Source organism: Mauremys reevesii, linkage group 1 (assembly GCF_016161935.1).
Source record: "Mauremys reevesii isolate NIE-2019 linkage group 1, ASM1616193v1, whole genome shotgun sequence".
Taxonomy (NCBI): domain Eukaryota; kingdom Metazoa; phylum Chordata; order Testudines; family Geoemydidae; genus Mauremys; species Mauremys reevesii.
In genome coordinates this window covers 192,641,141-192,656,134 of record NC_052623.1, presented here as the reverse complement: position 1 = coordinate 192,656,134, position 14,994 = coordinate 192,641,141, and the positions used below count along the sequence as shown (strand labels likewise).

At 40.7% G+C, this 14,994-nt stretch overlaps 1 long non-coding RNA gene across 1 annotated transcript; it reads left to right on the top strand.

The window, feature by feature from the left end:
* The first annotated feature begins 7,190 nt into the window (after nucleotides 1-7,190).
* On the top strand, nucleotides 7,191-8,389 carry LOC120386153. The gene is made up of 3 exons (XR_005589560.1): nucleotides 7,191-7,452; nucleotides 7,918-8,011; nucleotides 8,137-8,389. It is a non-coding gene; the product is annotated as an uncharacterized LOC120386153 (long non-coding RNA).
* The last annotated feature ends 6,605 nt before the right edge of the window (nucleotides 8,390-14,994 follow it).

Below are 14,994 nucleotides of genomic sequence, written 5' to 3'. Positions count from 1 at the left end.
TCTTAAGTTTTAAAGCTGTTTTTACCAATGTTATGGCATCAATTGCCATCAATCATTGAGTCCATGAAGGTGATGACAATGGAAAACAACTTTAGAGTATGACAACATGATGAACATCATTGTGGATGCTTGTGATGAGATGGTTGTTTGTGCTCTCTTTGTGGTGACTGCTCTCTTGTTGCACTCTTGCTTTGGGGATGCACTCTCTGCGAATCTGTCTGAGAGAGAGATACATCAAGAAAGATTGGAAGATTGCAAGAAAGATTAGAGGGAAGAAGGAAGATTGGACACTCAGCAAACAAGTGTTCAGCAGGAAGAAAGTGTTTGTTTACACAAGGACAGCTGGTCTGATGGAGACTGTTAACTAACACAAGCAATTAACAAAAACTTTCAAACAAAATCAAGTCATCCATTTCAAATTTAAGAAGAAAAGTAGAAAAAGAAAGGTTTCGTGAACTTCTTTGAGATGATGCATTTGACCATGCACTGCGTGGCAAGGAAAAGACGACATGGAAAGCCTTCCAGTTAGTGGCAATAAATTTTCTCGAAACAACAAGGCAGACAACTACAGGTTGTTGGTGGAAAACCTCCTCAAGGCATACAAAAGCCTTGGTTGCAACATGTCACTAAAGATACATTTTTTGCACTCTCATCTAGATTTTTTTCCACCGAACTGCGGAGCAGTGAGCGACGAGCATGGCGAGCGATTTCACCAGGACATTGCAACAATGGAGAAACGCTATCAGGGCAAATGGAGCCCATCAATGCTTGCAGACTATTGCTGGACAGTGACAAGAGATGCTCCATTTAATGAATACAAGAGACAAGCCAAGAAGCGCCGAGTAGACACTGAATAGGACTAAACTATGTACATAATAGTTTTTTGCCTTTTGTTTCATAATAAATTTTAGTTATATAATCCTTTTGCTGATTTTTAAAGTGTTACATAAACAGGACAGGTGCAATATTATCATGTAAAGCAACCATAAACACATGAAAAGACCTAGGTTTACAATTTATGATTAAAACTCTACTATCTACAGAATATACATAGACATAAAATGTAAAAACTTAAATAACTTAGAAACAGTAGCCAATCAGTTGTTTTAATTGTCATATTTGAATTCAGCACATCAAAATACATAATAAATAGCACATTTTATCTCTGAAACAGACGACTTCTCAAAAATTGTAGACCAGTGTTATATAAGAAAGGAGAAGCACATCATATTACTATGAGGTATACAATCTGTTCTGAATGACTGCTCTTTAGGGGTAGGTTTTTAACACTATGTGGAAGGACGGAAAGGGCTGTGTGACTGATTTAATTTTAATCAAATTTCAGCTATCAAAAGTTTAAGGAATTCTGCTATAGGCTAAAAGTTATTTCTGCGAGCTATTTCAATAGCTGTGAATATTAAGTACATCTGTAAGAGTCACAACCTCTTTACAGATAATTAGTGAACAGGAAAAAAGGCTAAAGGAATCAGATAAATTTGCAAAAACATAATTCAAACCTCTTTATTATTAAATGTTTCTGGGTTAACAACAAGTAGGTCCAAGCAAAATATACAGGGCAAGTTTTCATTCAATATCTATATTTGCCACTGCCAAAAATGGAATAATAACCAAATAAAGACTGTAATTAACTGCTTGCCTGTTGACTATTGCAGCCTCACTGCAATTGCAAGATTCTTTTAAATGCTAATTCCGCAGAATACCAGCACATAAAATAAGATATATTGAATATGAGGTTAATTACAGTGAGTACATAAATCAGTGGGCCTTTTTTACCCATGCACAGTAAGTACTGCCAAGAAAGAGAAAGTTACTCAATACTATCAATGAAGTGTCAAAGTTCCTCTTGCTCACAAGAGAAAATATTGGCGTGCGACCACAGGTTCAAAGACCTCTTCATTGAGAGAGAGATAAATTTAGTACCACGCAGTTTACAGTGTGGTGCTTTTCCACATGAGAAGCAAGCAAGGTCCTGTCTGCTGTGTGGATATTAAAGATCCCAAGTTAACTTTAATAAGAGTAGGGATTGGCCTAGGTGTCCTTAGCTCAGATATATTCCTCTCTACTTCTGTTATGCACAGAGGCAGAGCCATAGCAGATCAGTGAATCCAAACCTATTTGAACTCAGGTGCAAAGTTTAGATCTGAATCCTGAGTCTTATCTAATGAAGTGGATATAATTTCTGAAGTGCTATGAGAAATTCAGGATGGAAATTTTCTATTATACTAGCCAAACTTGTTATTGTCTACATAATGAATGCAAACAATTTCCCTCCCAGATATCTCTATCCAGGACCTAAGAACTACTAAGAATGTGGAAACCTATTATGATTTATGTTGCTGTGTATGTCACTCCACATTTTCAGGGATTAAAAGATGTTTTGTTATCTGTTCCTACACTCGCCAGCAGTGCACTTTGAACATACATTGTGATATGCATTTTGCCTAGTTGTAGGTGCACATTCTGTAGCTCCTAAATAACTGAGTCACTTTTTTTTGAATTCTCTCTTCAGGTTCACTATGGCACATAAAGGTAGCATCATGACTGACATATATTTGGAGTAAAGGGGTCTGATTCCCAGTTCGAGCAGATATCCTTGTGCTGGTCTCTTTGAGCTAGTGCACTAAAAATAGTAGCCCTTTTTACCACAGCTAGACAGCCCTGAGTACAAGCCCACCTGAATCCCATGGATATATATTTGGAGCAGCTAGCCCGTGCTGCTGCTCGCACAGCCCATGCTACCACAGCTATACTACTATTTTTAGTGTGCTGCCTCAAAGAGAGCTAGTGAAAGTATGTCTACTTGAGTTGGGACTTACCCCCACCCCCAGTTCTATGTGCAGATGTAAGAATGAGATGCCAGATCAGCACTACCAAGAAGTACCTGGTCAGCAGATAAGAAGGGCACTTTGTGAGAGGTTGTCTGCAGATTTACACCAGAATCAGACTGAAGTATAACTGAAACCTGGAAATATGGGATGAAAAAAAGATGCTCATTTGATTCAACTCATGTAATAGTAGAAAGCTGTAAATTTCCAAATAATGGTCCAGGTGGGTTTAAGCTATGCAGTGCTAGATTGCTGCTTCCTATTTGATTTAACATTTTCTGAATGGTTCCTTCATTATGTTACCACAGTAAGTTATTCACCAGAGGAATTTTTTTTTAGGAATGTAAATACATCTGTGAACAATCTAGAAGGGCAGGCAAAATTGATTGGGAGGAGAAAATTTATAACATTCTGATTAGGAGGAGAAAACTTTTAATGATTTTATTTTAGAGTGACAAAACTCCAAGCTGTGAGGTTTTGAGAGACTCCTGCAGAATGCCAACTGCTATCAACGTTTAATGAAATTAATGGGAGTTGAGGACACTCAGCCCCTGACACGAGGTATTCAGCACTTCTCATTATCAAGCCATATAGAAGGAAAAAAGGCTTTTAGGCATTAAAAGAAAAAAAATAAGTAGATGTGGGGCCTGGGGTTAGAAAAAAGAAAAACAAATATCAGTGGAATAAATGTTACAACAACCTAAATGTATATAAAAATATTAGCATGCAAATGATTAGGGAGGCAGTCAGGTATTCAGTGAGCTTTGTAATGAGTCCAAGTTTTACTGAAGCACATAGTCCAGTCAGAGGGACATGGAGCGGGCAGCAATCTGGCATTGCGGAGTGGGGCTATGATCACTCCATAAGGACACTGCTACAGGATATCATATTAAGATTCCCACTTCTATCCAAATAATTATGTTTCAAAATGCTTAGATGGTGTTTGAAGAACAAGGTAAGTCTCCAAAGATGCACTAGATAGGATGAATGGCTATCTCACAGCGGGTAACACTATTAGAAGAGTTGACTTTGATACCACTATTCTAATTAGAGCTGGGTGGGAAGTGGATTTGCCATCCTGTGAAACTCTGAGATTTCAAGAAAGTTCCCCATTCCGCAGTGAGTCAAAACAAATGAGAAAGAGAGAGAGACCTCACCACTCAGAATAACCAATAGCTTGGTGATTAGGATACTCACCTGAGATGTGGAAGGTGAGAGTTCAAATTGTCGCTCCAAACAAGCAGAGCAGGGACTTGAACACAAGTCTCCCGTATCTCAGATGAGTGCCCCAGCTGCCAGACTATTGTGGCTTAGTTGCTGTAACTGGCTGGCATTCTGACCACCCCCACCCACCTGACCACCTTCCACCCTTCATCCTGGACCCCCAAAAATCTTCCCAACAAAAGTTTAATCAAAACAGATATAAAGTTTCAGTTTTGATTAATCATTTTCTAACTAACTAACTAACTAAATAAAAATCTTGACCAGCTCCAATTCTAATGACATTAAAGGCAAGTCTACCCTATCGCACTACATTAGTGCCACTGTACCAATGTGTTTGCATCGCTGTAGTGCGTCTGGTGAAGACATGCTATGCTGACAGGAGAGTTCTCTCTCATCATCATAATTACTCCGTGAGAGGTGGAAGCTATGTCAGTGGGAGAGCATCTCCCTCCAACATAGCAGGTGTGGACAGCGCTTAAATCAATATAACTTGCGTCGCTCAGGGGAGTGTCTTTTCAGACCCCTGAGTGATGTATGTTACATCAATTTAAGCAGTAGTGTAGATCAGCCCTTAGAGAGTAAAAATATGTTAGTATCACCATGGAGAGAAAAAATTAAACATGAAGATGATATATTGGTCAAAAAGACATAATGGCAAAGTTCATACTAAACTGTATATTCTATTAATGTTTCGGAGTGGCAGTGTTGTAATGTAGAGTGAGACACAGCTGTGGAACTATAAACTCTATGCACACTGATGGTACCTTAAAGGAGGGTGTTTTTCCCATATTTTTCTCATCTGCTATTCTTATTATTATTATGGCTACTTATTTTAAACAGAACACTTTACTTAAATTAACTCAACAAGAAAAATATTCTATAAATGTGACAATGAACAAATGTCTCTAAAAACAAGAGAACAAAACATCGTACATTGTCACAGAGAAAGCTAGACAATAAGAATTGTTCATTATTATGCTTCACAGACTATAAGCAACATTAGCTTGTATTTATCATTACCATGCTATTATTTCTTTAAAAGTTTATTTCCCTCATTTTTCCAGTGAGTTCACTTTGTACAAACACTGTTTTTTTAGAACTTTGCAGTCATCAGAACCTAAATTTCTTTGAGTTTCTTCATGCAGATTTTGTACATAGATTAAAATACCATCCTGAAGACATGTCATAATTGAAAGGGAAGTCACAAATGCATAAACAGGAGAGAATGAAGCTCAAGCACGCAAGTTGCTTTAACTTATGCAGTTTGCCTAGATGTGCAGATAGCCCTAGATCTCACTGATCACAGCATTGCAAGTCAATCTTTAATAAGACAAACTGTTTAATAACTTCTCCAGTAAATTAAGCAAAATCATCATCTTTTTGGCTAAAAGAATGAAATTTGGCATTTCCTATTTACTTTTTTTTGTTGAACAAGCAATTTGTCTGAATATCACAAAGATAATCTTAGGATGAAATTCACCACTGGCATAAACTGATTCAATTTTGTTGGTTTCAATAGAGTAGAACAAGCACTGCACAAGCACTGAAGTTAGTCTAAATTCTAAATTTATTTTTTGGTAACAAAATAGCAAATAAAAGCTGTAGTAAAAAAAAACGTAGTAAAAAAAGAGATGGTGCCCCTCTAAAGCAACAGCAGGGGTAAGGCACACCGAACAAAAATAATAAAAAAGTAATGTTAAAAACACTAAGCCTTCAGATGGCTCTGTGTAATCAGACTGTCACATTAATAAGAGTACATAAAAACTCTGTAAGAACAAAAGAAACAGTTACACCTTATGTAAAAATTAATATGGTTAATATAATGTTATAAAAGTTAAACTATAAAAAAAGATGTGCATTTTCCCCAGAACATGTGCAGTGTACATTGTAGAAGGGGTAAAGGAAATGCAAACAATCCTATTAGGACTCGAAAAGGAGCCACAATAGGTTGTGTTTTCTTTTTCAAATCGATGTGTGTTTTGGAAGCAGGAGTTAAAAGTTAAAAGTAATCATAACTCTGTGAAAGTTGATTGTGTCCCTTTTAAGACAGAATCTCTGAGCTGATAATGGCTTTGAATCCAAAAGCAAGCCAGAAAGCATCTGCATTGATGCAAATTACCTCACTAATAAAAAAAGGGAGAGAACTGCCCATAAATGGCAGCACAAAGGAGCTGCGGATAAAAGGACATACCTGGTCTACTGTATAAAAAGGAAAACTGAGGTACACCGCCTTATGAATTTAATAACTGAACAGTAAAATAATTTTCTCTAAACCCTTAAAAGGTAAAAGGCATTAAAACCTGGCCTGCCTATAAAAAACACAGGCAAGTATGGGGGTAATTCCTCTGTTTGCCTGCAATCAGCAAAAAATATTCGTAAAAGGAAGGGATATTTTAAGCAATAATCTGCCACCCCAAAAGGAGTAGAAACATGTTGTTTTTGTCTTTCAGAAAATAAAATAAAATAAAATAAATAAAAAACTGGTACCAGATGAAGAGCAACCCAAAATACCATGGATCTACTGTCGAAACAAAAATTGTGTTTTGTGTTTTTACGTTTTGTCTTCTGTTGTTTGTCTTGTTGCTAACATTATTGTGTATTAAAAACTACTGCATTAGGCAAAAAAATTAATAAGCATTTTAATAATATTTACAAAAACCAATGTTGCAGATGGATAAAGGTCAAGAAATGGTAGTCTGCTAACAGAAAAAAATCCTCAGGTAGCAAAAACCATATTAAAAGAAATTAGTTTTGAAGGAAGAATCAAAATAGTCTCATTCACAAGCAGGCAATTTGAGATTTAAAAAGACCACGGACAGTTAAGGAAGTCTGGAAAGTGCTGGGACTCCTTAATTACTGTAGGACATATATACACCGGAGTACTCAGAGAAGGTGGAACCGATGGAAAAACTTACCAGAGGGAGGAAAACCTGCGGATGAGACAGTAATAAGGGGCACAGAACAAGAGGCGGTATTCATAAAAATAAAGCAAGTTCTAGCCTCTGCCCCCAGCTTGGGCTTACCAGATATGGGAAAGCCGTTCCACCTTTACTATAATGACAGCAAGACTCAATGTGCCACAGTGCTAACACAGCTCCATGGCAACCAACCGTGCCCGGTGGCATACATGTCCACCTTAAGTCCCCCTGTATCACCAGGGCTACCAGAGTGTGTGGCTACTTTGGATTGTGCAACCTGGGCTGTAAAAGCCTGCGAGCCATACATGCTCATGGGTACGCTGGTATTGCATACCACCCACACATGGGATCCAGAATGGTACTATGGCAGTAAGCATCTAGAGAAGGGTCTTCTGGCCCTGCAGGCGAAGATCGAGGAGTTGGTGGCCGAAGGCCCAGAGACACATTGTGGAAGGCCATCTGAGGTACACTCGGATAGGGGAGACCGTGGATCAGGATGGTGTTAAGTACTCTGAGGCTCAAAATCAGGCAGTGAAGGTTAAATCCCCTGGGGATGGATCTGGGTGCTGTTCTGCCAAATTATGTGGGAAGTGTCCATCCTGACATTCCTAATGGTGTTAATACTTTACCGGCAACTCCAAAGTAAGCTGAAAATGTTAAAATTATTATATTTGACCTGGCGGGTAAGGGAACCCTAGGGTCAAAAGGAGGGACTGAAGGGCCATAATCCATTTAATGTGGCTATAAAATCTTAACTACAGTTTCTGTTAAGAACTTTTCATATAGGCCCGGATGGGGGCTAGCTGACAAAGAATAATACATGGCTAAGAAAAAGCTGGGTAAACAACCAACCTTGTGTGTTTCAAGTCGCTGAGCGGAGTCAGCATGGCTCCAGATGGGGATCTGTAACGGGGTGTTTTTATTGCAAGTTATAGACACATGAAGCGCTGAGAAAGGCCTCAAAGTTAACTCCCTAGAACAGATGCCAGAACAGAGTTCAGGGAGAGGCTCAACATAATTGATGTGAGTAATGACACCTTCCTCTCTCATATGTATGCCAATCCCAGTTCACAAAAACGCAAGGGTAAAACGATAAACAGTTGTTATTGTTAAATACTAATTACTACTTTTTTGCTGTAAATCTCCAGGAATGTACCTGTTGGTCAACCAAGAGAGCTGCTACCTCATTCCCCTGGACCCCAAAATCAGGATTTAACCTACAATTGCAATAGGAGTAGTTTAAGGAAAATTATCTGTGTATTAGCAACATGTTAACCTAATCCATGGGCAGAGCCATTATGTAATCTTTTAGACCATTGGCTTATTGTGCTTATCTTGTCTTGCTGCTAGAACCTATTCAGGGGCTTGGGAAATCCCATCCCCATCACTTCTCTACGCCCAATGAGCACCATATATAATCTATTTTAATCAATTGTTCTGCAGTGTCTCTGAGCCTGATAAGAAAAGTGACACTCCACCAACACTGTGCATAATAAACTCCTGTGCTTGGCTCTACACGGTGTCCACTTCTGATCCTTCACTTATTGATGTCCAAATTCCCCTATAATCCTCCTAAAGTATTGTGGGATAATCAAAATCTTCCAAATCTACAATTCATATAATTTTATACACAAAACATAAAACATTGTTAACGCTGAAGAATTAAGCACTCAAAAACTAGGAAATACTGGAATTAAAGTTGCGCATGTAACCTTGATTTGCCTGTCTTCTGTGTATGAATTAAGATTACAGTCTTTAGTTACAGGATCACATACATTTCCCCCCCCACAGAAGTCCTCCTCATTCAGTGTACATGATGGACAGTGCTTTTTGAATAAGCAGCTAGACAATATTTTATTTTCTTCTCATTGTTCAGAGTATGGCCTCCAGCCTTCTTTATTACACGCTATTCAAACCCAGATCTGAAAAAAGAATTACTAATTTTCACGTGGTCTTTTTATGATTCTATGACTATAATATCCAAGTGCTTCACAAAGAACCCTGTGAGCTGAGGAGGTGATATTGTCCAAGGTTTGTAACCTGTCCTTTAAATCGGCTTCGGTACCCAATGACTGGAAGTTAGCTAATGTAACGCCAATATTTAAAAAGGGCTCTAGGGGTGATCCTGGCAATTACAGACCGGTAAGTCTAACGTCGGTACCGGGCAAATTAGTTGAAACAATAGTAAAGAATAAAATTGTCAGACACATAGAAAAACAAACTCTTGAGCAATAGTCAACATGGTTTCTGTAAAGGGAAATCGTGTCTTACTAATCTATTAGAGTTCTTTGAAGGGGTCAACAAACATGTGGACAAGAGGGATCCGGTGGACATAGTGTACTTAGATTTCCAGAAAGCGTTTGACAAGGTCCCTCACCAAAGGCTCTTACGTAAATTAAGCTGTCATGGGATAAAAGGAAAGGTCCTTTCATGGATTGAGAACTGGTTAAAGGACAGGGAACAAAGGGTAGGAATTAATGGTAAATTCTCAGAATGGAGAGGGGTAACTAGTGGTGTTCCCCAAGGGTCAGTCCTGGGACCAATCCTATTCAATTTATTCATAAATGATCTGGAGAAAGGGGTAAACAGTGAGGTGGCCAAGTTTGCAGATGATACTAAACTACTCAAGATAGTTAAGACCAAAGCAGATTGTGAAGAACTTCAAAAAGATCTCACAAAACTAAGTGATTGGGCAACAAAATGGCAAATGAAATTTAATGTGGATAAATGTAAAGTAATGCACATTGGAAAAAATAACCCCAACTATACATACAACATGATGGGGGCTAATTTAGCTACAACGAGTCAGGACAAAGATCTTGGAGTTATCGTGGATAGTTCTCTGAAGATGTCCACGCAGTGTGCAGAGGCGGTCAAAAAAGCAAACAGGATGTTAGGAATCATTAAAAAGGGGATAGAGAATAAGACTGAGAATATATTATTGCCCTTATATAAATCCATGGTACGCCCACATCTTGAATACTGTGTACAGATGTGGTCTCCTCACCTCAAAAAAGATATTCTAGCACTAGAAAAGGTTCAGAAAAGAGCAACTAAAATGATTAGGGTTTAGAGAGGGTCCCATTAGAGGAAAGATTAAAGAGGCTAGGACTCTTCAGTTTGGAAAAGAGGAGACTAAGGGGGGACATGATAGAGGTATATAAAATCATGAGTGATGTTGAGAAAGTGGATAAGGAAAAGTTATTTACTTATTCCCATAATACAAGAACTAGGGGTCACCAAATGAAATTAATAGGCAGCAGGTTTAAAACAAATAAAAGGAAGTTCTTCTTCACGCAGCGCACAGTCAACTTGTGGAACTCCTTACCTGAGGAGGTGTGAAGGCTAGGACTATAACAATGTTTAAAAGGGGACTGGATAAATTCATGGTGGCTAAGTCCATAAATGGCTATTAGCCAGGATGGGTAAGAATGGTGTCCCTAGCCTCTGTTTGTCAGAGGATGGAGATGGATGGCAGGAGAGAGATCACTTGATCATTGCCTGTTAGGTTCACTCCCTCAGGGGCACCTGGCATTGGCCACTGTCGGTAGACAGATACTGGGCTAGATGGACCTTTGGTCTGACCAGGTACGGCCTTTCTTACGTTCTTATGTCCGCATTTTACAGAGAGGGAGCAGAGGCAGAGAGAGATTAGAGTTGAAATGATCTATTGACTTTGGGTGCCCAATTTGAGATGCTTAGGATCTGATTTTCAAAATACTTATCATTATATAGCACTCGATATGTTCAAAGCACAGCTCCCATAATCTTCAGCTGCAGGTGTGATTATTAAGCAGTTATGAAAATCAGACCCCAGTGTGTCCATTGGGCATACAGAAAATGAGGCATACACAATTAGTGACTACTTCTGAAAACTCTGGTTTAAGTAACTTGCCGAGCATTCTATAGGATGTGGCTGAGGCAGGGATAGAAGCCAGTTTTCTAAGGCAGCATTCCACTGCCTTAACCATGAGACACTCAAGTATCAGAGGGGTAGCCGTGTTAGTCTGGATCTGTAAAAAGCGACAAAGAGTCCTGTGGCACCTTATAGACTAACAGACTTATTGGAGCATAAGCTTTCATGGGTGAATACCCAACTTCAGACACATGTGGTGGAAATTTCCAGAGGCAGGTATAAATATGCAGGCAAGAATCAGTCTAGAGATAACAAGGTTAGTTCTATCAGGGAGGATGAGGCCCTCTTCTAGCAGTTGAGGTATGAACACCAAGGGAGGAGAAACTGCTTTTGTACTTGCAGGGGAGGCTCTAGTTTTTTTGCCGCCCCAAGCACAGAAGGCAGGCTGCCTTTGGCGGCTTGCCTGGGGGAGGTCCCCAGTCCTGTGGATTCGGCGGCTTGCCTGTGGGAGGTCCACCGGTCCCGCGGCTTCAGTGTACCTGCCGCCAAATTGCCGCCGAAGCCTCGGGACTGGCAGCCCTCCTGCAGGCAAGCCGCCGAAGGCTGCCTGACTGCCAGGGGCAGCTCTAGGCACCAGCAAAGCAAGCAGCTGCTTGGGGCAGCCCATTTCAGGGGCGGCAGCTGGCAGGGATCCAGCTGGGGAGCTGAGAACCAAGAGGGGGCCCTGGGAGCTGTAGTTCCTTGGTTAGCTCCCTGCCTATAGAGCCAGCCCTGGAGCAGGGAAAGAACTACATTTCCCAGCATTCTCTTGGTCTCTATCAACAGGAAAGGAAGAGGGAGGGAGTATGTTAGCTAAAACCTCATGCCGCAGCTTGCTGTGAATGGAGAGCTCACTGCTAGAGTGGGGTGGCAGTGTGAATGGGGAACAAGTATGCCCAAGGAGTAGAAAGCTTTGGCCCAGATATCCTCTGCAGAAGACATCCCCAGACTGGATTAGGGATACTGGTGTGACCTCACCTTGCAGCCCCCAAAGAAAGAATTGGGTGGACTAGATGGACAGTGCCCCTCTCTATCTGAAGCCTAGCAAAGGAGGTACATGGATCCCACTAGAATTTAAAATTAAAAGTAGGGGAGGGGAGGCTCTACTGGATCTGGGCAGCTTTAGACACAGTCCCAGGCACGTAGGAGGATTTCCACTTCTGAGCCATGGAAGCAGAAATTGACTTTTCAGTTCCAGATTTAGCTAATATTCAGAAAGGGAATCTAGCACCTGCCTTCCAGATTTGAACCCCTCAAAATTCAGGAGTGCTCAAGCTCAATTTGGGCAGCTACCACCTCATTTCTCTCAAATCAAATACACTGATCCACTGTAACTTGCTGTAGAAAAAGTAGGATAAAATTGAGCAAGAAATGCTTCCCAGTGGTTTTTAGGACTGGAATTGCTATTTTCAACAGCCATTGTTTTTTTTTTTGTTTGTTTGTTTTTTTTAAAAGGAAGACAGTGATATTGTATTGGCAAATTCCCCATAGAAACAAAGAGTGGAACAAAAGAATAATAAAGACACCTCAACTTTTCCTCATTTATGTAGGATAGTCTTATAATATGCATCCAGATATCCTCCAATTACACAAGCTGAAAATTGTTCCACTTTACTGCAGTTCTGTAATCATATGGGAACCAATCCTGTCTGTGTTCTGTGCACATCCAAAATTCCTGCTGAATGACCCTCCCTGGGAGCGAGTTACCAGTGACCCAGGGCTGGGGCGGAAGAAGGGTGCAGGTGGAGAGCCCAGGGCTGGGGCGGCAGGGTGTGTGTGGGGGGGCAATTTGGGGAAGAGGGAGCCCAGGGCTGGGGCAAGGGGTGTGTAGGTGGGGGAACTAGTGGGGGCGAAGTGGGGAGCCCAGAGCTAGGGCAGCATAAGGTGTGGGGAGGGGAGAGCCCAGGGCTGGGACGGCAGGGGGGTGCAGGTCGGGGGGGAGAGCCCAGGGCTGGGGCAGCAGGGGGGTGCGGGTGGGGGAGCCCAGGGCTGGGGTGGGGGCAGCCAAAATTTTTTTTGCTTGGGGCAACAAAAAACCTAGAGCCGGCCCTGCTGATTGCCGCCCTCACAGGGACCGGCAGGGCGCCCCCCGCAGCTTGGAGCACTGGTGACTGGAGCCGCCATTGTGTACTTGGCTAGCCATTCATAGACTTGAGACACTCCTTTCTTTTTTTTACAATCCTCTGACTCATTCACTATACACCTTCCAACTTCTGCAACAAATGAAGCAGGTGTCCTCTAGATACCAGCCCCCTTCCACAAGCCTTCTTCATCCCCAGAGAGGGTATGTTTTGTGCAATGAATAAGGGTCCTGTGGAAAAAACCCAGTATGGGTTCAGGTATTGAACAATTAATTTGTAAGCATCCAGAGGATATATAAGGGCTAGCCAGCATGGATTTAACAAGAACAAATCATGCCAAACCAACTTAATTTCCTTTTTGACAGACTTATTGACCTAATGGATTGGGGGAGGGTGAGAGGAAGCAGTAGAAAGACAGATCTTGATTTTATTGAGGCTTTTGACATAGTCCCACATGCGATTCTCAAAAGCACACTAGGGAAATGTCATCTAGATTAAATTACTATAAAGTGGGTGCATAAGTGGTTAAAAAAAACCTCTCTCAAAGAGTAGTTATCAATAGTTCACTGCAAACTATGAGGGCATATCTAGTGGGGTTATATAGGGTTCAGTCCTGGGTCTAAATTTTTCAATATTTTCATTAAAGTCTTGGATAATGAGGTGGAGAGTATGTTTATAAAATTTACAGATGACACCAGTTTTGGAGGGGTTGCAAGCACTTTGGAGAACAGGATCAAAATTCAGAACAACCTTGACAAATTGGAATATTGTTCTGGATTGAATTGAAGATGAAATTCAATGAAGATAAGTACAAAGGACTTAACTTAGGAAGGAAAAAAAAATCAAATGCACAACTACAAAATGGAGAATAAATTCCTAGGTGTTAGTACCACTGAAAAGGATCTGGGGGCTATAGTGGATCACAGATTGAATATGATTCAAAATGTGATGCAGTTGTAAAAAAGGCTAATATCATTCTGGGGTGTATTAACTGGAGTGTTGTATGTAAGACAAGGGAGGTAACTGTCCAGCTGTTAGACCTGGTGAGGCCTCAGGTGGAGTACAGCGACCAGTTTTGGACGACACACTTAGGAAAGCTGTGGACAAATTGGAAAGAGTCCAGAGGAAAGAAACAAAAATGGTAAAAGGTTGAGAAAGCCTGACCTATGGAGGAAAGTTTTTTTTAAAAACTGGGTCTGTTTAGGGAGGACCTGTTAGCAGTCTTCAGATATGTTAAGGGCTGATATAAAAAGTACAGTATCAATTGTAATCCATGTCCACTGAAGGTAGAAGTAGTAGTAATGGGCTTAATCTGCAACCAGAGAGATTTAGGTTAGATATTAGGAAAAACTTTTAAACTACAAGTGTAGGTAAGCTCTGGAACAGATTTCCAAGGGAGGTTGTGGAACCCCATCATAGGAGGTTGGACACACCTTTGCTAGGGATTGTCTAGGTTTACTTGGTCTTGCCTCAGGTGGAATTGACATCTTGAGGTTCTTTCCAGCCCTATGTTTCTATGAAATTAAAGATGGTATCTCAATGCATATGTGGAAGGACACCAAATTAAATTGGCTCATGCAACCTTAAGTCTCTGCATTTCCTAGTTTTTGAGTGATTGACTTGTCATCCTTAATTATGTTACTTAAATGTAGGTTGTGTGTAATTTTGGAGGCCTTTTAAAAAACAAGCTAACCCCCTCCTGAAATTCCTTCAGGTGGCATGTTGAGACTCACATGGTTCATTAGGAAAGTTGGAGCCTTTAGAACCACCATGCTGACCTGTTCTATTTCAGCTAATGGAGTAACTGATAGCAGTTTATCCTCCTCTGTATAGACCAAGAGTAGAGGGAGGTAAGAGACACACTTTGCCAATGGATTTCCCAGATACTTGTTGGCAGCAGATGAATAATGAGACTCCAGAATATTAAATTCTATTCCATGTTCTGGTGGGGAAGTGGGTTGTAATGGCACAGACACTTCTGTACATTTCTCCCAAGCTTGACCCCTTTTGCCTTGTCTCCCTCCCATCTA